Here is a 26534-nt window from a genome sequence, read left to right as displayed (position 1 = left end):
TTCTTAGAATTACTTCCTAGAGGTGGAATTGCTGGGAATAAGGGTATTATCAGTCTTAAGGTTTGGTATATATTTCCACCCTGACCGTACAAGGGTATGTCAGTTCGTGTCTCGTCTTAGCAGTGTGTGGAATGTATGAATCACCGTTTCTCCACACCTCAGCTCATGCTGGTGGTCTAATGAAAATTCTTTGGCAATTTGGTCACACTGGAATACTGTGTGTGTCCTAAAATTCAACAGCCAGATCGTTTACACAGAAATGCATCAGTTTCTTGTAGTAGAGATGAAAGTGGAAGTTTAGAAAATACCAGAATCGTTCAAAAGAAATATGCTGATCTATAGGCAGTGTAAATGTTTATCAGACTAGTGATATGTAGAATGTTCTAGAACTGTCTCCTGTGCCTCCATTCTCATATAAAACATTTACCAGCATTTTATTATCGATACAAATATTCATGCTGTGCCTGCTGGGTATTATTTTTAAAAACAGCACACCATCCTTGCCCTGTGTACAATGTAGTAGGGAAACCTTACTTAAAGTCCATCAAAGAGTTAAACAACATTATAGGAAATAAGAGTTCAGGACAACAGTAGAAGCATTTTCATGAGGCATTTGATGATAATAATCACAGGCGTTTCAAAGATAGGTGGCTGTTACAGCAAAGAAGGTGAATTGGACAGATTTTCAGGGAAGGAGGGACTGCAAGTCCCTGGATTATTCCAAGTGGGGGAGGCCTTCTAGGAGTTCTGAAAAGTGTGAACAAAATCCCCAAAGAGGAAAACTCAAGGCATTTTTTTCAGCTTTACTGGGGTATAATTGACAAAATTCTACGATAATAAAGGTGTACAGTGTGATTTTATACACACACACACACATTGTGAAAGAATTTCCCCCATCAAATTAAACACATCCATCACCTATCCTCCCTCCTTTCCTTCCTTCCTTCCTTCCTTTCTTTTTTTGTGAGAACAATTGAGTTCTACTCTTTTAGGAAACTTCAGTGATATAATACAGGGTTATTAACTCTAGTCACCATTTTATACATTGGATCCTCAGATCTTATTCATCTTATAACTGAAAGTTTGGACCCTTTGACCAACATTTCCCTGTGTCCCCAACCCCAACCTTCTGTTTCTAGGAGTTTGATTTTTTTTTTTTTTTTAAGCTTCCACATATAAGTGAGATGATGCCATATTTGTCTTCTCTGTCTGGCTTATTTCACGTAGCGTAACTTTAGATTCATCCACGTTGGCTCAAATGGTAGAATTTCCTTCTTTTTTGTGGCTAAATAATTCAAAACATTTTGTAAAAGTGCAATTAAATCTTTGGACCCAAGGATTGACTTCTTTGAAAATCTGAATTCCGGAGTTGAAGAGTGGGTTAGGAAAAGAGAGTCCGTTGGTACTGAGCAGCCAGAGATGCTGGTCTCCGTGCAGACTGGTTCATGGTCTTCTCCTGCGGGCCAGATCTTAGGTGATTGTGAGAAGTGGGATTTAAAGGAGCAGAGAGACAGGACGCAGAGGGGAGGACACTTGTGAAGCCTAGCGTGGCTAGGTGATTGCTAGGCTAGATGCAGTGGACAGAGAATCGGTCACCTGAGAAGTTGATGTGCACAGATCAGGAATGAGAACAACTGGGAGACAGGAGTATGCAGGCATCTTTTACTGATCTAGCGATGTTGCCTTGTGCTTTCCGTCATCATCTTATGATTGCCCCTGAAATGGGCGAAGGTTTCCTGGTGAAGACAGCAGAAGGGAGGTACCGTGCCGTATGTTTACAGGTTTTTGCAGAATTGCCGGTGCACAGCTGTTCAGGAAATTATGGTAGAGCAGCAGATACATTTGCATGTGTTCAGCAGCTAAGGAAGTATGAAAACGAATCAAAGTACAGGCTCCAGAGAATTCAAAATACCACTTCTCTCCCTATTCTACTCTCCCCCAAAAGCTTTATTGATCATCTTTAGGACTCCAACTGTTTATTCTGAAATTTCATACATGGGAGGAAAATATCACACATATATTCTGTCTTTTCTGAATGGATTTTACTTCAAGGATTTTAATTCAACGTAATTTTACTTCAAGATTATCTGGATTTTCCTTCAGATAGTCTATGATGGAAAGCCATTCTTTGTAGAGAAGCACATTAATAAACAAAGGAGGGATAATAGAATTAGAACATCACGCTTTGCTACCCCTAATGATGTCATACATCAAGGTAGTGATCATCGGTGGCTGCTAAAATCTTTAGGTGAAAGGTTGATGGGAGCTTTCAAATGGTCCCATCAGGGTGACCCCCCCGGAACCCCATGTCAGTCTTATCCTTATTAGCAGTGCCTCCTGCTGGGATGCAATAAACTCCACCAGGGAAGTATTCTTGCCTCCCCCCCACCCCCGACAAAAAAAATCAGTCCTCAATCTCATCAAGTCTCTGGAGATAAACAGCACTTTGTGTAAAAATACACGTGATAAAGGAGCGTGTAAAAAAATCACCACAAGAACACAACGTGTAACATTCTAGATTGTGGGACATCTTATAGGAATATGGACTCAGGTCCTGAACGGTACAAGTGACATAGGAGAAGAGTGCTGGGTAGCTGAAAGAAGTTGAGGTGACGTATCAATCACAAGAAGCCTGACGCAAACAGATTAACTGCTGAAATTTTATCTTTCTGCAAAAAGTCAAAAAACAAATGATAATGGCTGGTATTAAATGATACTTAGGAATACTTGTTAATTTTCTTTGATGTGGCATTGTGGTTGAGTTTTTAAAAGCCCGGATTAGAGATATCGGGTGACGAAGTTATAGGTAAATGATGATATTTTGACTCAGAGGGTAGTCAACCATTCTGGTTTACCTAGGACCAGGTGGATTCCTGAGACACGGGACTTTCAGTGCTATGGGATGGTCCAGGACAAATATGGACAGTGGGTCTTTCCATCTGAGGTTTGCTTTAAAAAGCTCCATTAAAGGAAAAATAGAGAGCGCTTTAGAAGAATGTTGATGGTGAAATTGAGCAATGGATACCTAGAGGTTTATGACTCCATTCTGTCTATTTGGGACTAGGTTTGAGAATTTCTGTTATAATAAAAAATAAGATAATAAAGATAATAATAAAATGATCTCTACTTTTAATAGTGTTTCTGAATGATAAGGTATCTTTTCTCCATTTTGTCATCATCTGGGGAATCAAGGAGTCAAAATAAGAAGGAATCTCAGGGAATCTGTGGATATGGTGAAGGCCACTCAAAGTGTGTGTTATAGGGAGAACTTTTGGCAAAGATGCAAAGCTGGGGAGATTTCCTTCTATTTGGACCATGAGTATTTCCACTGGACACGCCACGCCAATGGTTTATTTGCCGGCTAGACAATGGCAAACTCAGGAAATAATTTATTTACAAAGAGCATTATTTATATCGGAGACTGGGTGTGAGGTCTTGTTGGAAATACAGGGCCAATATACTCATATAGCATCTTTCTCCAAGGAGTGCTATCAACAGAAAGTTAATTCTGTGATGCTGAGTGTGAGGTCGACAGGAAACAGATATTTCTGCGAAATTGAATTGAATCTTTTGACTCCAAATGGCAGTTTAATGGCATAAGGAAAAACTCGTGAAGGAAACAGAGACCCCTGTCACGTAATCTAATATTTGACAAGTTTTGCACAAACGTTTTGACAACTTTCAGGTCAGTGTTTGACGGTGTTCCCATTATTCAACGTGAAAGAGGCAGCCAAATGCCAGGTTACCTGTATAGTGTTAAAGAGATAAAATAAAACGGTGTCAGGACATTACAGTCAGCCCCAAATATTTTCGCTTTCTAGTTGCGTACAAGTTGACGCTTATTTCTAAAAACCCTTTCGGCTTACGTCAATAAAGAGAATGTGAGGAAAGCCAAGGCGGCTGAAAACGGCAGTGTCGGGCGGAGCAGGCCTGGAGGAGACCCGCCACGCGCCCCGGCCTCCGCGCTTCCGTGGGCACCGCGTGGGATACCGTCCACACGCGTGTGCTCACGTGCTTGTGCTGAGCCCTGCGCCCGGCCAGTGTGCTCGTGCGCGGAAGTGCCCGACTGCACGAGTGGAAGCGACTGGCCAGGCCCCTGGTCTCTGCAGACCAAGCTTCTTGGAACCGGGTCGTTCTACCTCGCAGGATGGCTGTGTGTGGTCACGTGCACGTCACAGATGCGCATGTGTCCATCCCCAAACCTAGACGTGAACTAGGACACCACATCCGTATCTGGGGCAGGAAACCACACACACACACACAAAAATCAGAGCAAGGCGGCCGGGGAGAGAAGTGACTAGTTTTTTGTTTGAAGCTGCCGTCAGCACCCTGTGGGAGGAAGTACTGGGATTCCAGTATTGGAAACAGCCAGCTTTGCTTTGTTTTACTGACTACAGATCCTTGAAAGTCTGATGACTGGGATGAAATATGACCTTTTGTCTGTGATGGCGTTCAGGTGAGAGCAGCTGGGATTCGGCTCCTGGGAGCTCTGCAGTAATAGAAAATATCATTTGTTTCAAAGGCTCGGGAAGCAGGCTGTGCCTTCCGGAAAGGCTGGTTTGGGGGTTCACATGTACACAGCGCCATCACCAGGGCAATGTGGGACATGCATGATCCCCAGAGCTAGTGCCTGCAGTTGGGAGGAACCCTGTAGGGAGGAAACGCCTAACCTACCATCATCATCATCATCATCATCATCATCGTCGTCGTCATCATCATCATCATCATCAGTAGGACCAGGAGAGATCAGTGTCTGCAGGCTCCATGCCAGAGCTGCAAATAAATAGGGAGTCCCCAGTCTAAGGAGCTTAGCTCGAGAGAACTAAGAGCATATGCTCTGAGCAGAGTTAAGGGATGCAGGTTTGGAGCCAGGGTACGGGGGAGAAGCCCAGAAAAGGCGACGGGTGGAAGCGGGCGATGGATGGGGCGCTTCCTCCGCGACGGCTGGGCTGCACTGGGCTTTGCCCGAGTTCCAGAGTAAGCCTCACTTGCCAATGATAAGCCCCAACTCCCAGCAGTCTTCTCCAAGACTTGTCTGCTCCGCTGGCCTCTGTGTTTCCGCTAAGGAGGAGAAAAAAATGTCCAAGGGCAGCGTGGAGGGTTAGCCAGTATTGTGGGAATTGCCAAAAGACAGAGGTTTGCCGAAATCTCGGGGATTCACCCTTTATTTGCCCTGTGACCGAAGTCACAACACTTGCTCTGTGTTTGTGTTGTCGAATGAGCACGATGGGATAAAATTTGCAAGTTTGTTTCGCAGAGTAAATGAGATACAAAAAGCACCAACATAAACGTGCTGAAATAGTCTCGTTTATTAAATAGTTAATAATAATGTATAAAATCCAGTCTTGACGGGGAGAGATCCTGGGTGCAAATTGGTCCTAAAAAGGGCGTAATTGGCTTGATATTGCATTTGTTGGGACAGCAAAGTGTAGAAAGAAGAGGCTCAGAAGCTAGAAGTCCCTGATTTCCCCTGGGTTGGCCTTTTTATTGAAGAATTCATACACTGCATGTGCATTTTAGAGAGGATCCTAATGACAAGCAATAACTAATCAATGATTATTATGATGATTTTAATGAGCACCTGCTATGTGATGTGTGCTCCATTCAGCAATTTCCCACTGACTCTCTCTTTCACTCTTGAGAACCAGGTGGGTGAAACTATACCTCTTTACAGAGAGGAAGTAGTTGAATGAGGCACCAAGAGATTTTTTTCTTATTGCTGTAAAGTTCGTTCAACTTGGAAGGAGCAGGCCGTGAGGTCTGCCTGGCTTTACGGATAGAAACTTTTTCAGCTGAATTCTGACATCAAAAGGGTATATACAGTATTATGGAATATGTATTAAAACATCGTGACCCTTTCTTAAGTGTGTGTCTAATTTTCATGTAATATACAAATGACTACAAATAGTCGCCTATGTATTAGTCATCTATGTAATTATATTAGACTTGGGTAAGGTTACATGGTTTGTTACTTAAAGAAAAACAAACTTTAAATTAAGCGATAATTTGCTGATATCATGTGCTAGTTTGGCAATTTCGATTTCTACTTTTTTCTTTATTTTTCCTTTTTACTCTCTGTCAGTATTAATATAGGTAACCTACCTATACGGCGTTGCCTTCATAAATTAAAAAAAAAAAAAGATTGGTAATTGTGAAATACTTTTTAAGTGAACTCTGGGGGAAAATGTGTCACATATCTAAAGTATAAAGAGAATTCCCTGATTTAAACAGCTGCACTTAATGGCAATACTGATTTTAAAGTCTCCCCACCTCACTTTTGTCACCGGAGGAACACTGCCTCTTTTTCTAGAGTATGGATGGGAATTAAAGGATGAAATCACTGCCATCTTGTGTTGCGTTTGTTAAATGTTATTCAACCGCCTTAGAGAAAAATGGAAATAAATCTCCACCTTTCCAGCCCCCGGGTTTCACTAAGTAGGGAAAGCTCTTCTTCATCAGAGGATGAGGATTATAAATATATATTTAAGTTCACTTAATATTTAATTTTAAAATCCAACAAAGCACCTGCGTGATCATTTCTCTTCGTATGGGAGAATCACTCTTTAAGTCTGACAAGGCAGACTTTTTTGTTTTTTTACCTTGATCTCATTACATCAAAATATTACTTAGTTATCTCAATAACTTTATTTAAGTGATAAAGTTACCTGTATTATTTAAAAGCTGTTGGGGTGAATGACTAGTACAGGCATACCTCATTTTATTGCACTTTACATTGCTTTATTGCACTGCTAGTTACTCTGAATTTTACAAATTGAAAATTTGGGTCAACCCTGTGTTGTCAATTGATGGTTAGCACTTTTTAGCAATAAAGCACTTTAAGGTATGTACATTGTTTCTCGGGGTTTTTTTGTTTGTTTTTTTAAACATAATGCTATTGTACACTTGATAGACTACAATATAGTGCAAACATAAGTTTTTAAACATAGATCTTTATTAGAGTATAATTGCTTCACAATACTGTGTTAGTTTCTCTTGTACACCAAAGTGCATCAGCCATATGCATACATATGTCCCCACATCCCCTCCCTCTTGAGCCTCCCTCCCACCCTCCCCATCCCACCCCTCTAGGTCATCGCAAAGCGCAGAGCTGATCTCCCTGTGCTATGCGGCTGCTTCCCACTAGCTATCTATTTTACATTTGGTAGCGTATATAAGTACATGCCACTCTCTCACTTTGTCCCAGCTTACCCTTCCCCCTCCCCGTGTCCTCAAGTCCATTATCTACGTCTGCATCTTTATTCCTGCCTTGCAACTAGGTTCATCAGTCCCATTTTTGTTTTTTTTTTTTAGATTCCATGTATATGTGTTAGCATATGGTATTTGTTTTTCTTTCTGACTTACTTCACTCTGTATGACAAACTCTGGGTCCATCCATCTCACTACAAATAACTCAATTTCGTTTCTTTTTATGGCTGAGTAATATTCCATTGTATATATGTGCCACATCTTTTTTATCCATTCATCTGTCGGTGGACGTTGAGGTTGGTTCCATGTCCCGGCTATTGTAAATAGAGCTGCAGTGAACATTGTAGTACATGACTCTTTTTGATTTATGGTGTTCTCAGGGTATATGCCCAGTAGTGAGATTGCTGGGCCATATGGTAGTTTTATTTTTAGTTTTTTAAGGAACCTCCATACTGTTTTCTATAGTGGTTGCATCAATTTACATTCCCACCAACAGTGCAGGAGGGTTCCCTTTTCACCACACCCTTTCCAGCATTTATGGTTTCTAGATTTTTTGATAATGGCCATTCTGACCAGTGTGAGGTGATACCTCATTGTAGTTTTCATTTGCATTTCTCTAATAGTTAGTGATGTTGAGCATCTTTTCATGTGCCTCTTGGCCATCTGTATGTCTTCCGTGGTGAAATGTCTATTTAGGTCTTCTGCCCATTTTTGCATTGGATTGTTTTTCTTTTGATATTGAGCTCCATGAGCTGTTTGTATATTTTGGAGATTAATCCTTTGTCTGTTGTTTCATTTGCAAATATTTTCTCCCATTCTGAGGGTTGTCTTTTTGTCTTGTTTATGGTTTCCTTTGCTGTGCAAAAGCTTTTAAGTTTAATTAAGTCCCATTTGTGTATTTTTGTTTTTATTTCCATTACTCTAGGTGGTGGGTCAAAAAAGATCTTGCTGTGGTTTACGTCAAAGAGCGTTTTTCCTATGTTTTCCTCTAAGAGTTTTATATTATCCGGTCTTACATTTAGGTGTTTAATCCATTCTGAGTTTATTTTTGTGTATGGTGTTAGGTTGTGTTACAATCTTATTCTTTTACATACATGTAGCTGTCCAGTTTTCCCAGAACCACTTATTGAAGAGGCTCTCTTTTCTCCATTGTATGTTCTTGCCTCCTTTATCATAAATTAGGTGACCATATGTGTGTGCGTTTATCTCTGTACCATTGATCTATATTTCTGTTTTTGTGCCAGTACCTTACTGTCTTGATTACTGTAGCTTTGTGGTATAGTTTGAAGTCACGGAGCCTGATTCCTCCAACTCCGTGTTTCTTTCTCAAGATTGCTTTGGCTATTTGGGGTCTTTTGTGTCTCCATACAGATTTTAAGATTTTTTGTTCTAGTTCTGTAAAAAATGCCATTGGTAATTTGATAGGGATTGCATTGAATCTGTAGATTGCCTTGGGTAGTGTAGTCATTTTCACAATATTGACTCTTCCAATCTAAGAACATGGTATATCTCTCCATCTGTTTATGTCATCTCTGATTTCTTTCATCAGTGTTCTGTAGTTTTCTGAGTACAAGTCTTTTGCCTCCTTAGGCAGGTTTATTCCTAGGTATTTACTTCTTTTTGTTGCAGTGGTAAATGGGGCTGTTTCCTTAACTTCTCTTTCTGATCTTTCGTTGTTAGTATATAGGAATGCAAGAGATTTCTGTGCATTAATTTTGTATCCTGAAACCCTAACAAATTCATTGATTAGCTGTAGTACTTTTCTTTTTTTTTGTTTTTGTTTTTTTGTTTTTTGTTTTGTTTTTTTGCAGTACACGGGCCTCTCACTGTTGTGGCCTCTCCCGTTGTGGAGCACAGGCTCCGGACGCGCAGGCTCAGCGGCCATGGCTTACGGGCCCAGCTGCTCCGCGGCATGTGGAATCCTCCCGGACCGGGGCACGAACCCGTGTCCCCTGCGTCGGCAGGCGGACTCTCAACCACTGCGCCACCAGGGAAGCCCTGTAGTACTTTTCTGGTGGCATCTTTAGGATTTTCTATTTATAGTATTATGTCATCTGCAAACAGTGACAGTTTTACTGCTTCTTTTCCAATTTGTATTCCTTTTATTTCTTTTTCTCCTCTGATTGCCATGGCTAGGACTTCCATAATTATGTTGAATAAGAGTGGCAAGAGTGGACATCCTTGTCTTGTTCCTGATCTCAGAGAAAATGCTTTCAGTTTTTCACCATTGAGAATGATGTTTGCTGTGGGTATGTTGGATATGGCCTTTATTATGTTGAGGTAGGTTCCCTCTGTGCCCACTTTCTGGAGAGTTTGTTTTGTTTTGTTTTGTTTTGTTTTGTTTTGTTTTGGAGAGTTTTTTTTTTATCATAAACGGGTGTTGAATTTTGTCGAAAACTTTTTCTGCATCTATTGAGATGATCATATGGTTTTATCCCTTAATGTGGTGTATCACATTGATTAAGTTGCATATATGAAGAATCCTTGCATCCCTGGGATAAGTCCCACTTGATCGTGGTGTATGATCCTTTTAATGTGTTGTTGGATTCTGTTTGCTAGTAATTTGTTCAGGATTTTTGCATCTATTTTCATCAGTGATATTGGTTTATAATTTTCTTTTTTTGTGACATCTTTGTCTGGTTTTGGTATCAGGGTGATGGTGGCTTTGTAGAATGAATTTGTGAGTGTTTCTCCCTCTGCAATTTTTTGGAAGAGTTTGAGAAGGATCGGTGTTAGCTCTTCTCTAAATGTTTGATAGAATTTGCCCGTGAAGCCATCTGGTCCTGGACTTCTGCTTGTTGGAAGATTTGTAGTTAGGGTTTCAATTTCATTACTTGTGATAGGTCTGTATATATTTTCTAATACTTCCTGGTTCAGTCTTGGAAAGTTGTACCTTTCCGAGAATTTGTCCATTTTTTCGTGGTTGTCCATTTTACTGGCATATAGTTTTTTGTAGTAGTCTCTTATAATCCTTTGTATTTCTGCGATGTCAGTTGTGATTTCCCCTTTTTCATTTCTAATTTTATTGATTTGTGTCCTCTCCCTATTTTTTTTGATGAGTCTGGCTAAGGGTTTATCAGCTTTGTTTATCTTCTCAAAGAACCACTTTTAGTTTTATTGATCTTTGCTGTTGTTTTCTTCATTTCTATTTCATTTATTTCTGCTCTGGCTTTTATGATTTCTTTCCTTCTTCTGACTTTGGGTTTTCTTTGTTCTTCTTTCTCTAGTTGTTTTAAGTGTAGGGTTAGATTGTTTATTTGAGATTTTATTGTTTCTTGAGGTGAGATTGAATTGCTCTAAGCTTCTCTCTTAGAACTGCTTTTGCTGCATCCCATAGATTTTGGCTCATCGTGTTTTTGTTGTCATTGGTTTCTATGTATTTTTTAAATTTCTTCTTTGATTTCTTCAGTGATCTCTTGGTTATTTAGTAGTACACTGTTTAGCCTCCATGTATTTGTGTTTTTTATAGTTTTTTTCCTGTAACTGATTTCCAATCTCATAGTGTTGGGGTCAGAAAAGATGCTTGATACGATTTCAGTTTTCTTAAATTTTCCGAGACTTGATTTGTGACCCAAGCTGTGATCTATCCTGGAGAATGTTCCATGTGCACTTGAGAAGAAAGTGTATTCTGCCTCTTCTGGGTGGAATGTTTTATAAATATCAATTAAATCTATCTGGTCTATTGTGCCATTTAAAGTTTGTGTTTCCTTATTTCTTTTCTGTTTGGATGATCTGTCCATTGGTGTAAGTGGTGTGTTAAAGTCCCCCACTATGATTGTGTTACTGTCGATTTCTCCTGTCATGGTTGTTACAGCATTTGCTTTATGTATCGAGGTGCTCCTGTGTTGGGTGCATAAACATTTATAATCGTTATATCTTCTTCCTTGTGTGATCCTTTGATCATTATGTAGTGTCCTTTGTCTCTTGTAATAGTCTTTATTTTAAAGTCTATTTTGTCTAATATGAGAATTGCTACTCCAGCTTTCTTTTGATTTCCATTTGCATGGGATATCTTTTTCCATCCCCTCACCTTCAGTCTGTATGTGTCCCTAGGTCTGAAGTGGGTCTCTTGTAGACAGCATATATAGGGATCTTGTTTTTGTATCCATTCAGCCAGTCTGTGTCTTTTGGTTAGGGCATTTAATCCATTTACATTGAAGGTTATTATTGATATATTTGTTCCTATTACCATTTTCTTAATTGTTTTGGGTTTGTTTTTGTGAGTCTTTTTCTTCTCTTGTGTTTCCTGCCTAGAGAAGTTTCTTTAGCATTTGTTGTAAAGCTGGTTTGGTGGTGCTGAATTCTCTTAGCTTTTGCTTGTCTGAAAAGCTTTTGATTTCCCTGTTGAATCTGAATGAGATCCTTGCTGGGTAGAGTAATCTTGGTTGTAGGTTTTTCTCTTTCATCACTTTAAGTATATCCTGCCACTCCCTTCTGGCCTGCAGAGTTTCTGCTGAAAACTCAGCTGATAACCTTATGAGGATTCCTTTGTATGTTATTTTTTTGTTTTTCCCTTGCTGCTTTTAATATTTTTTCTTTGAATTTAATTTTTGATAGTTTGACTAATATGTGTCTTGGTGTGTTTTTCCTAGGGTTTATTCTGTATGTGACTCTCTGTGCTTCCTGGACTTGGGTGACTATTTCCCATGTTAGGGAAGTTTTCAACTATAATCTCTTCAAATATTTTTTCAGACCCTTTCTTTTTCTCTTCTTCTTCTGGGACCCCTATAATTTGAATGTTAGTGCATTTAGTGTTGTCCCAGAGGGCTCTGAGATTGTCTTCATTTCTTTTCATTCTTTTTTCTTTATTCTGACCCTCGACAGTTATTTCCACCATTTTGTCTTCCAGCTCATTTATTCGTTCTTCTGCCTCTTTCTGTTATTGATTCTTTCTAGTGTATTTTTCATTTCAGTTATTGTGTTGTTCATCTGTGTTTGTTTGTTCTTTAGTTTTTCTAGATCTTTGTCAAACCTTTCTTGTATTTTCTCAATCCATGCCTCCATTCTGTTTCTGAGATTCTGGATCATCTTTACTCTCATTACTCTGAATTCTTTTTCAGGTAGATTGTGTATTTCCTCTTCATTTATTTGGTCTCGTAGGTTTTTACCTTGTTCCTTCATCTGTGACATATTTTTTTGCTGTCTCTTTTTTTTTTTTTTTTATGAGTGGGATTGTGTTCCTGTCTTATTGGTTGTTTGGCCTGAGGCTTCCAACACTGGAGTTTGTAGGCTGTTGGGTAGAGCTGGGTCTTGATGCTGAGATGAGGACCTCCGGGAGACTTCCCTCTGATGAATATTCCCTGGGGTCTGAGGTTCTCTGTTAGTCCAGTGGTTCTGACACGGAGGTCCCACTGCAGGAGCTTCGGCCCGACCCCCAGCTCATGAACCAAGATCCCACAAGCTGCGTGGGGTGGCAAAAAAAAGAGAGAGAGAGAGAGAGAGAGAAAGCAATAACAAAGTAAAAAATAAAATTAGACTAGGAAACTAATAGATACATTAGAAAGAATATGAAAATAAAAATATAGATGAATCAACAACCGGAAGGTACATCAGTACCACAATAGTAAAAATAAAAGAGTAGGAGGGAAAAGAGAGAAAAAAAAAGGGGTGGGGGGAAGGCCTTGGCTGTGGAGGGCGGGGCCTAAGCAAGTAGGAGGTTTGGGCAGTGGGTGGGGCCTATGCTCAGGACCCACAGGGCTGGAAAAGGCCCTGGGGACTGTTGGGGGTGGGGCTTAGGCTCAAGGAACAGAAGGGGCCCAGGCATGCCCTCCACCCCTGGTCTCAGAGGGCAGGGGACCTCACCTGGGAGCCCGGCAGGCTTCCTGGGCTCCAGTGGGTGGGGCAAACGCCCTCCGCTCCTCTCTTCCCGGAGGGCCCCTCCCACCTTCCTCTCCTGTTCTCCCCTTGGCCTCCTTCCTATGCCCCCAGGACCAATGTGGCTGGGGGAATGGAGGGACCTGGAGGGCAGGGGACTGGCCTGGAAACTCAGCAGGGTCCCCAGCCAAGTGGGCAGGGCAGTCACCCTCCGCTCCTCTCGTGCCCCTCCCGCAGGGCCCCTCCCGCAGGGCCCCTCCCGCCTGCCTTTCCTGATCTCCCTGGCCTCAGGGGCGCTGATCCTACCTGGCCTCCACTTCTCCTCCCCCCTCAGTACCCCCCACCATGTCCTACCGGTCACTTGGGGGTTCCTCCCGTCTCCTTGGGCATCAGGTTCCCCCACCCGCGGCCAGCAGGCGCCCTAGTTGTGGGGAGACGCTAACTCGGCATCTTCCCACATCACCATCTTTTTTTTTTTTTTTTTTTGCGGTACGCGGGCCTCTCACTGATGTGGCCTCTCCCGTGGCGGAGCACAGGCTCCGGACGCGCAGGCTCAGCGGCCATGGCTCACGGGCTCAGCCGCTCCGCGGCATGTGGGATCCTCCCGGACCGGGGCACGAACCCGTGTCCCCTGCATCGGCAGGCGGAGTCTCAACCATGCGCCACCAGGGAAGCCCCCCCACACCACCATCTTGACTCTGCCCCATAAACATAACTTTTATAATACACTGGGAAACCAAAAAATCAGTTTGACTCGCTTTATGGCAATATTAGCTTTATTGTGATGGTCTGGAACCAAACCTGCAATATCTCCAAGATATACCTGTATATTTGGATTTGAAAATTTGCTGTTCAAAATGCTTTTGGGCTACAAGAGTAGAAAAGGCATGAGGACTTTGACTGGGAAGGGGTTTATCCTGCTCATCTGTCTGGAGCCCCCTGTGCTTTTTGTGAATTGGATTGGCCATCTGTACAGCCATGGTCTTCAAACATTCTCGCTTAAATACTCTCTAAAAGGATCTTGCCACCCTGCGCAACTTCTAGCCACTTTGGTTACATGCAGAATTATACATCATCGTCTTAACTAGACAGAAAAAATGAAATTTCCAGCGTACTGTCACTATAGACAGCTTAACACAGAACTGTAAGATCACTCTTTTAAACATGCTCAGTGTAATCTAATCACTACAGCAATTTGATACCTATTATAAGCAATTAAAGAGCCTGAAAAAGCACTTTCCTAACAGGATGAAATTTTACGTCATTTCTTTTCTTCCTTGAATTTTAGTTTCCATTCTGATTTCTGCAGAGAATTTTATCTTAAAGTAATATTATATGATGCTCCAAAATCTTTTATTGATAACTTGTTTTACTTACTGTTTGGTCTGAATGTTTGTGCCCTAGCCTGCCACAGTTCATGTATTGAAATGTTAACCTCCAATATGATGGTATTTAGAGATAGAACTTTGGGGGGGTGATCAGGTCATGTGGGTGGAGCCCTTATAGATGAGACCCCAGAGAGCACCCTCACTGCCCCCCCTCCCATGTGAGGACTCGGCTATGAGCCAGGAAGAGGGCCCTCGCCTGACCATTGTGGTGCTTCGAGCTTGGACTTGCAGCCTCCAGAACTGTGGGAAACAAATTTCTGTTCTTTCTAAGACACCCAGTTTCTGGTATTTTGTTACAGAAGCCTGAACAGACTAAGACACTTACCTGAAACAATACTATAAGTTATTTTAAACGTTACTTTTAAAAAATGTCTTGTAACCATAAGCCTGAAGAGTTTAAAATATTTTTCTAGTTTGTGTTATCATTACGTTTATTATTATTACATAGTTAATCAAAGCAACATAAACAGACATTGTTTAATTAAAGCATAAACATTCATAATTATTAAATAAAATTTCTTTAAGTGAATCTTTTAATGAGATAAGTAGAGGTTTTTTCCCCATTTTAAATTTATTTATAAATCCGTATATAAGCGTTTCTCAACTTGGACACAGTTAACATTTGGGATCGGGTAATTACTTGGAGGCTAAGGAAGTGTCCTATGCATTGCGGGATTTCTAGCAGCATCTCTGGCCTCTTCCACTAGATGTCAGTGGTATCTGCTCAGTTGTGTCATCCAAAAATGCCTACAGACACTGCCAAATCTCCCCTGGGGAGCAAACTTCCCCTCCCCTCCAAAATGTAGCTGCTGGCTATTCCATCGGGTCATCCTTCAGTTTTGCGAAAACAAACACTTGGAAATAACGATCTTCCAAAGGATTTATTACCCATCACCAAGTTAATTTTTCTCAAATTCTCATACTTAAACCAAAAATAGTTATGAGGACTTGTAAAATGATGATTAATTTTACATTTTTTTCCCTTAGAGGTACTCTTTTAACCCAATGAACAGAGTTGAGAACAATCTAAATATTGTTGAAGTACAATAAACCTTTCCCAACACTGCATTTTTTGATAAAGATGTGCCCTACATGCACTTTTGTCAAAACCTTGGATCTATGTATAAGCCTTTCTCAGTAAATGAGAAATTTCTACCATGAAACTAATAAGCAAATCAGTGTCTTTTTCAAAGTAATCAACCATATCAGACTTCCTTTCCGTCAAAACATTCAGACAAGGGCTTCCCTGGTGGCGCAGTGGTTGGGAGTCCGCCTGCCAATGCAGGGGACACGGGTTCGTGCCCCGGTCCGGGAAGATCCCACGTGCCGCGGAGCGGCTGGGCCCGTGAGCCATGGCCGCTGAGCCTGCAAGTCCGGAGCCTGTGCTCCGCCACGGGAGAGGCCACAGCAGTGAGAGGCCCACGTACCGCAAAAACAAAACAAAACAAAACAAATCAAAAAAAAACATTCAGACAAAATAGTTCAAGTGAAATGCATGAGTTAATTTATGTTTCAAAGAACATCTTGAGACCTACTGGGGAATAAATTACAGTAGACATTTGTAAGACTAATTATCAAAAGCAGTAAAGAGCTAATGAATTTATCCATTTTTATTGTAGGTTTATATAAACAAGAATAAACCTATATCCTGTTACTCATTATTTAATTTGCAGTAAATGTAATGTGATGTGTTGTATAAAATTGCAAGTTTTTATTAAGCAAGGGTTGTGATAAATGACATGGTATTCTTTTGGTAAATATGTGTGCTGTCGATAGGCTTTTGGGAATCATTAAGAATCATCTATAAACATTCAGACATAACTCTATTAATTCTGTGAGACATCATGATCTTACTTTTCCTCTTTGTTTAATGAAAAAGAAAAGATAAAAAAACTAAGAATTAATTATCCCAGGAGCCTGTATGTTTTATGTCTTATTAATGAGAAATAAAATGTTAAACATTTTATATGATGAAATGAGGTGGGATTGACTGTAATTTAAGTAAATACAGCATTGCTTTTTTTGGTAAAGTAGGTTTCCATTGTTATTGGATAACACACCAAATCCCAAAGAAAGCGCATCGGATTTTTTTATTCTGAAGGTTTAAATCCAAAGTAATGTGAAGATTGGGTAGAGGCTGACTCCCGTCAGTTGCATTTAATAAAATCAAGGTTACTAGCCTGCAGCGATTCACCTGCTTAGAGAAGTTTTTCTTTCTAACTCATGACACACCACTTGCACTGGACTGTGTGTTGAGACTCTGAAAAGGATTGTTTGCATTGAGCTACATGGGAAAAATACCTTTTCTTATTCAGCATTTTAAAATAATGTTCTTTTTGCTTTGTTAGTAGCAAAGGATGTCTCTTGAAAGACAGCCTAAGATAATGGGATAGGTGAGATTGAGGTTGGTTAAGGAAAACTGGCATCAGTGTCACACTGCCCAGCCTCTGCAGCATGTCTCAGGCCTGGCCTGTCTCCTCAAACGGAAACAGAGTGTGTGAGCAGAGCTCGGATTGTAATTCTACTCGCTTTCCTACTCAATGAGCATCTTACATTCACTTCCCAGTTTCCAAAATGTGTTAAAATCTCCTCTGCTACCGTCTCCTCCCGCATTCTGTCTGTCATTATGAATTACTACATTGATTGACATACCATTATTGTGAGCTTTGAAAAGGAGAGAGAGAATATGTATTGTTAATCCACCATGGGTATGTAGACCTCTTAATTTTTCCAAAACTCCAAATTTAGACCTTATTGAACGATGTTGTTGATTTCATGAACAAGATAACTAACTCCTCCTCTTAACTATAATAGAGAGTTTGAGTTTTTATAATATCACCAAACCAAATCCCTTGTTATTGTATTAGAGCATTGACAGCATTTAATAATTCTTGCAATTGCTGTTTCTTCCTCTGAGTAAAAAGCTTATCACTGGTGTAAGGAGCTCCTAACAAACTCTTTGTTTGCCCTGGGTCAGGGGATGGCAAACTAGAGCCAGCGGGTCAAATCCACGCAGCCCCATGTTTTTGTAAATAAAGTTTTATTGGGACACAGTTACACGCCTTCCTTTCTCTACTGTCTGTAGCTGCATCTGAGCTACAGTGATGGAGTTGTGTAGTTGGGATAGAGACTGTAGATTTCTACACAGGGAATGTTATCCCACTTGCTGGTGTTGGCTTGGTCTGTGCCAAGCTGCGTTAATTCTTTGTAGGAGATTTCAGATGCTGCAGTTACGTCTTCGGAGTATCTTTCTGACTCTAATATACGTACCGTGCTTTATTCTCGCCATGCACATTAACATATGTCGGGCACATGTGAGCAAGTCTTTCCTTTTGCAGCTGATCAAAGGTTTGCTTTGATCAAGGGATTTTCTATCCAAGTCTTCCTTGTTACAACCAATAGGAGTATTGACTTGTAACCTACTTGTATTTTGTTATTTATGTTATTTATATTATTCATGAATGGAAACAAATATTAATTCACTCTCCTCTAATGCTGTTTTATGGACGTGCACAATTTGCATTTATGGCTAGCTTTGCCACATTTAGCAAATAAAAATACAAGATGCCTAAAGCTGAATTTCATATCAAATTCATCAGATCACTTTTTAGGAGAAGTATGTCCCAAGAAAATGTAATTCAAACTTAATACGGCATCTTGGGTTATATCTAGTAACTCTATTTATGATTTAAGTTTATAGTGTGTGTGTTTTCTAGGGTGGTAGAGCTCTAGGGAATTACCCCAACGATGGCAAATAGACTTGAAATAAAGACCTGAAAAGTCCACTTTTACAAATGCATGCCATTGTGGTGCCTGATGCCAGCCACTGAAGAAACAGATTGATGCAGACAGTCGTTGATTCCTTGTTGGAAAGGAATTATGCTGTAACCGAGATTGATTAAATATTATACACACTTAGTAAGCACAAGGGAAAAACCCGTGTTCCACAGGTAGGAAATTAACACGGAGTCGGGCACTTCATAAACACGTGGCGAATCGTCTCTGGATGGTAGGTACAAGTGGAAGCAAAAAGGAGAGATTGGGGAGTGCGCCGAAATTGCCAGAAAGTAAAAACAACTTGCTGGGTCGCAGCTACAATGATTTCATGCACGCTTCTGCCAGCACAGCTCCATTCTGTATCTCACCAATGTTTTTGTATCTCCTTCCTAAATCTGTGTTCTACACTGTTTTCTTATCTCTCACTCTCCAAGAAATAGTAAGGGAAAACACCCTCAGATTTTACCACGAAAGTATGTTAGAAAATAGAGATAGTAAAGGAACGAGTGAACGCGTGTAGCGTCGACACATGCTGCCTGTTGCTCGCGAAGGGTGTGTTGGGGACTTCACGTCAAGGGGGAATCCTGCTCTGAGAAGAGCACCTGGTTGCTGTCCTTACCGGAACCTGATATACTGAGACTATAGGTTTCAAATGGATGTTAGTGAGCGCTGGGTTTGAATATATTTAATTTTTCATTCATTAATGGCAGCATCTGTAACGTCCCACTCATAAACATAATCTTACATTCCATAACTCCGACTCTGAAATATTTTGCATGGGCTCTTCTTAGCAACTTGACGTGACGTTTACATCTAAGTCTATTCCTTTGGTAAACATCTAGTTAACCTTGCAAGTACAAAGGAAATAAGAGTGTTCTTGACCTCCCCAGCCTTAGATGGTACCTGGTTTTGAACTTGCATTCCTTGAGAGCAAACTTTGGTTTTTAAGTAGTGGATGTGAGGTTGTGACAGAGGCTCTGATGGTGTTTACATGCCTCAGAGGAGCAATAGCTGACCATCGCTCATTCTCCCTCCTTCCACACTCAGTCTCCCAGCTACCTGCTCTTCCGGCTTGTGGGATATATTTATCTTTCCTAAGTAGCGTGAGACCCTCGCTATTATACTGATCTTATTACCGTCACAAATTATAGGTTCTGGCTTTACTAAATGACCCTTCGAGTCAAAATAAATGATTATGGATATTTATAATTACAGTTATACATGGAATCAGCTCAGTGATGGAGGACGGTGTGGGTTTCACTGATGCTCTGTCTTATTTATATGAGAATAATTTTATGCACACAATAATATGTCATATAGGATGCTCCAGAGGGTGATTTTAGGGAACTTTGGCTAAAAGCTCTCCCAAGGGTTTGCATACAGTTTTAATAATATTCAACTAAACACATAATCAGATGTTTCTCATATATTTTCAAAAGCCCCATATGGTGCGAAACGCCTGCCAGATTTCTCTGTTTTGATAAACAGAATGACATTTATTTAAATAGTTCTGAAAAATATCTTCTTTCTCTACTTTATACTCAGGAGAGTTAATGCAGTCCTTGTTTCAGGCAATACAATGCCCCATTGTCTGGACCTGTCCTACTGATGATTCTGATTTTCTCCCTCACATGTCATTCTGGAGAGACCCCAAGGACACTAGCCTTCAAAGATTTAAGGGTTTTAAACCAAGGATGGATGATGGCGAGTGTCTGACCTCAGTGAACTGGTTGGCACTGAGTTTTTAAAAAGTGATTTGGTGTTTGTTGCCTGTGAAACTCGGTATCCTCTAAAGAGGTTGTTACTTTTACCGCATGACATTCAATATATTTACCATAAATTCCAATGATAGAAATTCAAGCAGAATGGCTGAAGCAAAGCAGATAGGAAAAGGAGTAAATACTTTGGACATTGTTATGTTACGTTGACATATTTTCTACTCCGTTTTGGACATTGTTACGTTACGTTGACATACTTTCTCCTCTGGCTCTGTGGGTCCCTGAGCCCCATTATTTCGATAGCAAGGAAATCTAATTGAACTGAAAGTCCCCATCCTTGAAAAACGCGCTGTTTTGTTGTTTGGCTTTTTCCCTGTCAACCTTCCCCGTCTCTGAGGTTTGCTTTGACAGCTCGGAAGTTTGGGTTATATACACTAATACACACAGAGTAAGGAAATAATTAGGCTGTATGGTATATTTTCATCCAGAAAACCACAGCTTTAAAATATTCCTATTGTTTTCCCCCGTCCTTTGCTGCTCGCTCACAGTTAACAAGGCCTTGTGGGCAAAGGGCTGGAGGCATGTGTGCCATGCAGAGCTCTGCTTCTCCTGTCTTCCCGCCAAGGGAATCGGCGTGTGCTGGATTAAGTACAAGTGTGCGAAAGTTATATCCCAGTGCTACCAATGAATTAGAAAAAGGGCCTTTGATTCCGAACAAAACACTGAATAATTGGGAGAATTGTGTGTTGTGGCTGATTGTTGAAGGAAGTTTCCACATCATTTACTCCCTAAGAAATGTGGGCGAGACATACCATGGTATCAGAATATCCAGGACCTGGAAAATGTGGATTCATCCTACAGAAGCCAAGGACGATCTAGCGAGTGAGCTCTGGCTGGCGCCCCGCAAAACGTATTTTCACGGGAGTTTCCGAGCTGTTCAGAGGGTGTTCTCCATTCTTTTCGGCTTCACGTTTGTGAAACTGGGTTCTCACAGCTTAGTTTCAGGATTCGACTTCCGTGTTTTCTTTATATTTATCTGTATCATTTCAATTTCTTTGAACGATAAAGTTTAAACAATGCTCCAGTGAGTCCTTATGAGAAGCTTTGTAATAATGATAATACTTATTTGATCTTACACCAATACCTATTTAGGCTTATATCAATCCATACTTTGCCACCTTTTTATAACTCTCAAAGATTATGGGTGAAGCTTTCTTTTTCAGAACTCAAAATGTCTCTTCAAAAATGTCGTAGTGTGTTTTGATCAAAAGAGCCTACATCAGGTAGTCCTGGTAATGACTAAAATGAATGCTTAACTCACTGAGATGATTTCCACTCAGTGAAAATGAAGCAATGAAGCAAGTTTTGAAAATAGACCAAAAGGTATTTTCAAATAAATTCAGGCAAGTCCATCTGCTACTGGAGATTGAAAATTTCTATTTTAAAACTGCTGAATAAAATGCTATTTTTATTTGAGATTAGAGAGAGAAAAACATGTTGATATTGCTTGCATTAGAGGAACTTTGGAGCCTAGAAATTTTTAATAGAAAGACCTGGTCTCTGACCCAACAACTTCACTGCTGAAGAATCAGAAACAGACGTATATCTGGGATCAGGTGGGGTGAGCATTCTGCTTTTTCGCAGTGAACTGACAGAAAGGGCTTTCAGGGGATGTCTGTTAATCAGTCCTGTACCTGTCTGACAGGTGCATCACCGTTGCTTGCAATCCCATCATTTGTTTCAGTTTCCCAACTGCTGGAAAACTGTAATGCTGTTGGGGAGAAATGAATAATTCAGCTTAAATTTAAAATAACAGTGTTGATTGTCTACATTTTGTAGAATTAGAAAAGTAATTTTGAGTAATTTCATAAGAAGAGAACACCAAATCTATAGAAAAGGGAGCCTTTATTGTAAAAACACAACTCAGAAACAAATGCAAAAGAACAATGTGAAGTGAAAACTAAAGAAAAAGGTAGGAAATAATTCAGGTAATCTCCACATATAAACACATATTTTTTAATAATAGAACATCTGACTCCCTTGCTGAATTCAAAGTATCTGAATATGTTGCACAGAAAAATGTTTTGCAGGTCTTATGAAAATGAGTAGCTGAATAGAACTTTCTGCTCACGGGCATTTCTGACTTATCTTTGTAATAAATTTTTGTTTTATAACGTGAATAGGAAACCCATTATTCATGTTGTCAAAGGCAATCCATTTTTTAAAAGTCTTCCCAGTACTGATGGGATATTGCATGGGGTTTTACTATCAAAAACTAGTTCTACTTTATGTCTGAAAACACTGCAGCAGAGCTCCCACAGATACAGATGTAAAAGTTGTATAATCAGGTAACACTCCTTGTTTATTCCAATAAATTTTGGCAACAAAATATTTACCAGGAGAATTGCATTTTAAAACAAGCAAGCACAGAGAAGAAATACATAAGAATACATGAATATTTTATTACCTCTTCAAATAGCCTTACTTGAAAAGACCATCGCTCCATGGTATATGGACCCAGTTGATCCTGAAATAACCTTGAGTTGGGTGTGTCCCTTGACCGTCAGCAAGCCGACTGTGAGGCAACGAGAAGGAAAACCCAGGTCACCTTGGGGTTCCTATGGCCAACTTAAATGGGAAGGATGAGAAGGGAACTAGCTGACGTTTATTGAAGAAGAAATGGCAAAGGTCTTCCACTTGGTACCTTTCAGTCATCATTGCTTGGAAACAAAGATAGATCATGTACTTGCATGTAGGAAAATAAATCTAGTGTGTACTTTATAAGAGAGCCAGGCAATTAACAAGTGGCAATGCCGGTCCCTAGAATCTGTACTGTCTTTGTGTTGGGCAGCATTTCGATAGAAGCCCGGTAAGTAACCCAAATCAGACAGAGGCAGGCAGATGGCTGGATGTCTCTATTCTATGCAAACCCATCCCTCCTCAGTGAAACCCCTAAAAAACCCTCCTCACTGCCTTCCAGTTTATCAGAGTCTTTGCATCATTGCAGTACATCGCCCTCCTACGACTACTGATGAATGTTGCCAGTATTAAGGTCTGAAGATGATTTTGACTGTCTTTTCTTAATTAAAAATAGTAAGCATGTTATGTAAATTGGTGGCTTCTTTTGCATGTGGACTTCTCTTGTAATAGCCCTTGAAGAGTAGGAACTTGAGAAGAATATTTCAGTCTCTTTGCAGCTAAAAGGATTTTAATCATATTCCTCGACATTTTCTTGGCTTGTAAGTGGACTGTGTTGCAGAATGCAACGCACACAAGGACATTTATGTGTCATAGCATCTTTGACAAGTGAAATTCCCCCATTAGACTATAAATAAAAACAGCTGTGCAATCTCAGACACGTTACATAAACTGAAGATGTGTCAGATTTAAAAATGAAACAGCTATTATGGAATTAAACTCCTCCAGCTTTTAAATATCATTACAGACAACTTAATAATGCATTTCAGACTAACTGTGGCTTTTCAAAAATAAAACCAGAGGCTTCCAACTTTAATCTAGAAAATTGTTTTTGTTGGAGATCCTTCCCTATTATTGTTATGCAACAAAAAGCAAAACGAAAAATATAGATAAACATTATCTATGAGTAAGATTGTTAAATTGCATATTTGATTAGAGCTTTTTAAAAATAAATGTATTTATTTATTTTTGGCTGCGTTGGGTCTTCGTTGCTGTGCACGGGCTCTCTCTAGTTGCGGCAAGCGGGGGCTACTCTTCGTCGTGGTGTGCGGGCTTCTCATTGCAGTGGCTTCTCTTGTTGTGGAGCACGGGCTCTACGTGCGCAGGCTTCAGTAGTTGTGGTGCACAGGCTCAGTAGTTGTGGCTCGCGGGCTCTAGAGCACAGGCTCAGTAGTTGTGGTCCGCAGGCTTAGTTGCTCCGCGGCATGTAGAATCTTCCCGGACCAGGGCTCGAACCCGTGCCCCTTGCATAGGCAGGCGGATTCTTAACCACTGTGCCACCAGGGAAGCCCTGATTAGAGCTATTTTAAAGTAAAATCGGAAATCCAATGAGGCTGAGAATACATCTACTGAAAAAGCCAAGTTGAAAATGTTAAACAGTCCATCATCATTTAAATAGAAGCCGTTTATTATGTAGAGCTCTCTGCTAGATGCTGTAAATATTTTATAAACGATGCACACCAGCCTAATCTGCTGAGTTTAGCAATGCTCTCTGAAAAATCTGGGTGAATTGAGTCTTATTCAAATACAAAATAGAAGTAGAGATAAGTCACGACAACGGTTTGAAAAACTGTATGTGGTAGAGGAAAGAGAAATCCGTTAACCTAGTACAGGAATCCTGCAAAATAATATATGGTTCCCTAATAAAGACCAGAAGACTGCAGTCCATGACCTCATTACTTCATGGGACTTCAAGGTGAAATTAGTCAGTCCAGGCCCCTCCAGGCCCCTCCATTTCACAGAAACTCCAGATGCTTTATTATCTCGCCCAAAGTTGCACAGCTAGTTAGAAGCAGACTCAAAACTGGTCTATTTGTTCTACACCCGATAGATTTTACTGTAATAGCAGAATATTTACATTTTAATATGAAGGTTTCCAAAGATTTGTATTGATCTACCTAAACATGTTATAGTTGGATTCCTGAAGGTGTCCCAAGTTCCCTTTTGAGGGTCATTTTCTTTGATTCTCTTTCTAGTTGCATTTTCTTTAACCAATCGACCCCTTATACTGAGTAGTCCTAGGTGTGTTGGGAACAGTAAGCAGGACGGGTGGTTTGGGATGTTTCTGAGAGGAGAGAAGTTACAGAAACTCTGGAGCAAATGCAGAGAAAGGAGTTTTCATTTTGCCCCTAAGATTGCAACTCCTGATGCAACCCATATAAATATCAGAGCATTGCTTTTAGAGATTTTCTGAGGCAGTGGGTGGTGAGGCTGTTCGAAGCATTTTGTTCTCTGTTACTGACACTGAAGATCATAAAAGTAGATCTCAGTCTCCTGTGCATTTCCTACATGACCAGTCCCCACGCAAATGTCCCCCTGACCCTGTCTAGTTGAGCCCCATGTGTGTCTTTGCTTGAATATCCCTCAGCTCTGAGAAAATTGACCGGACCGAGTGTGGGCAAAATTCATGATTCACCTAGACAAGATGTCAGTGGTTGGGTTGTGATAATAAATGATCCCTTCATTGCAGTTGTCTGTAGATTTCTATGCACAAAGGTAAAATTAAATCCAGCCACAATGTTATGTACGTACTTTGAGCCAAAAACCATAAAGTAAGCAAAGATTTTCCTTTTATTTTCATATAAAGCCTGAACAGTTGGGGTAATTATACTGATGGCATAAAATGCACATATGTAAGCCGTCAGATATTTGAGCCAGGGAATATACATAAGCAAGATTTAAGAACTACTGTTACGTTGCTTCTCTTTGTAATTGTCGTGTCAAACATTATAGAAATCCTTGTAAGTTTCATCTTTATTATCCGGATTGATTTTAACCAAAGCCTTCAGGTAGATCAAATAGATGTAATTATTTATTCCTTTTTTTTAATTTCACATTTGCTGAGGACTGTGGCAGCCACGGAAGACCTGCAGAGATGAAAGTATTGTTCTTGTTTAGGGAAGTCCATTGAAACCAGGAAGATGGTATTTGATGTCTTTTAAACCATGAAAAGGTGACAAATACTCCATTTGAGCACTCTTTTGATGTCCTAAAAGCTAATGAGATCAGCCTCTCCTGGTTAACTAGACAGACCATCTGGTTCTGGACAGAAGTCTCAGCAGGGGTAATCCGTTGGCACAGGCCAGACAGGTTAAGAGGGGTGATCACTAACAGGGCTCCAGGATCAGCGATTCTAACCTTATACAAAGTTCAGGAGACCAGATCTAGTGAAGAATGTCTCCTTGAAAATCAAAACCTGCTGGGAAAGGCAACACAGCCCACTCTTAAGGGGAGAAGGAAGTAGTAGAACTACTTCAGCAACTACCAAGATGGAATCATCGTATATTTTATTAGTAAGATGTTCACACTTCTGGGCTTGGATTCATAAAGATGACATACTGCTTAAACCACGGTATTTAGCTTAGGACCAGGAGGACGTTTTGTTGAAGACAGCGCATCACGGATAAGTAGCCTCCTGTCTTTGTCCATTCCTCTCTCACCTCCGGGCCTTCCAGGAGCCAACGTGATGAGAAGGGGGTGTCACGTTGAACCTGTAGTGAGCTGGAGGTATGACCTTACCCATCTCTGTCATTATTTTAGGTCTAGTTAATTTCACTTGTGTACATCTTGCCTCTTCCTCCAAGTTGTGAAAATTGTGTTCACTGGGATTATCTTCCTTTGCACCTTCAGCCCTCACGTCCCGATGGGCTGTGTAATAGGTGTTTGGAAAACCTCCTTTTGGCACCTGAGGGAATTTTGCCCTATAAACGATAGCTAGGCCACTTGCCATCTAACCTCAGTTCATTCTCTCTGCCCGTTTCCCAGTCAGTCCTTTCCCTCTGCAGTGGCCATCAGCAGTGTTTGGGAATCATGGTGTCCTCGGAGAATCCGGTGGAAGCTATGGACTTTTGCCACAGAAAATATCCAGTACACACGAAACTCTGTCCTCAGGGTGTTCCTGACCCATGACTGCCAATCCAGGATCCCGTGAAAC

Source organism: Aethalodelphis obliquidens, unplaced genomic scaffold, assembly GCF_003676395.1.
Source record: "Aethalodelphis obliquidens isolate GAN/ISIS:26980383/991018 unplaced genomic scaffold, ASM367639v1 scaffold91, whole genome shotgun sequence".
In the NCBI taxonomy this organism is placed as follows: Eukaryota; Metazoa; Chordata; class Mammalia; order Artiodactyla; family Delphinidae; genus Aethalodelphis; species Aethalodelphis obliquidens.
Note: the sequence above shows the minus strand (reverse complement) of the source record.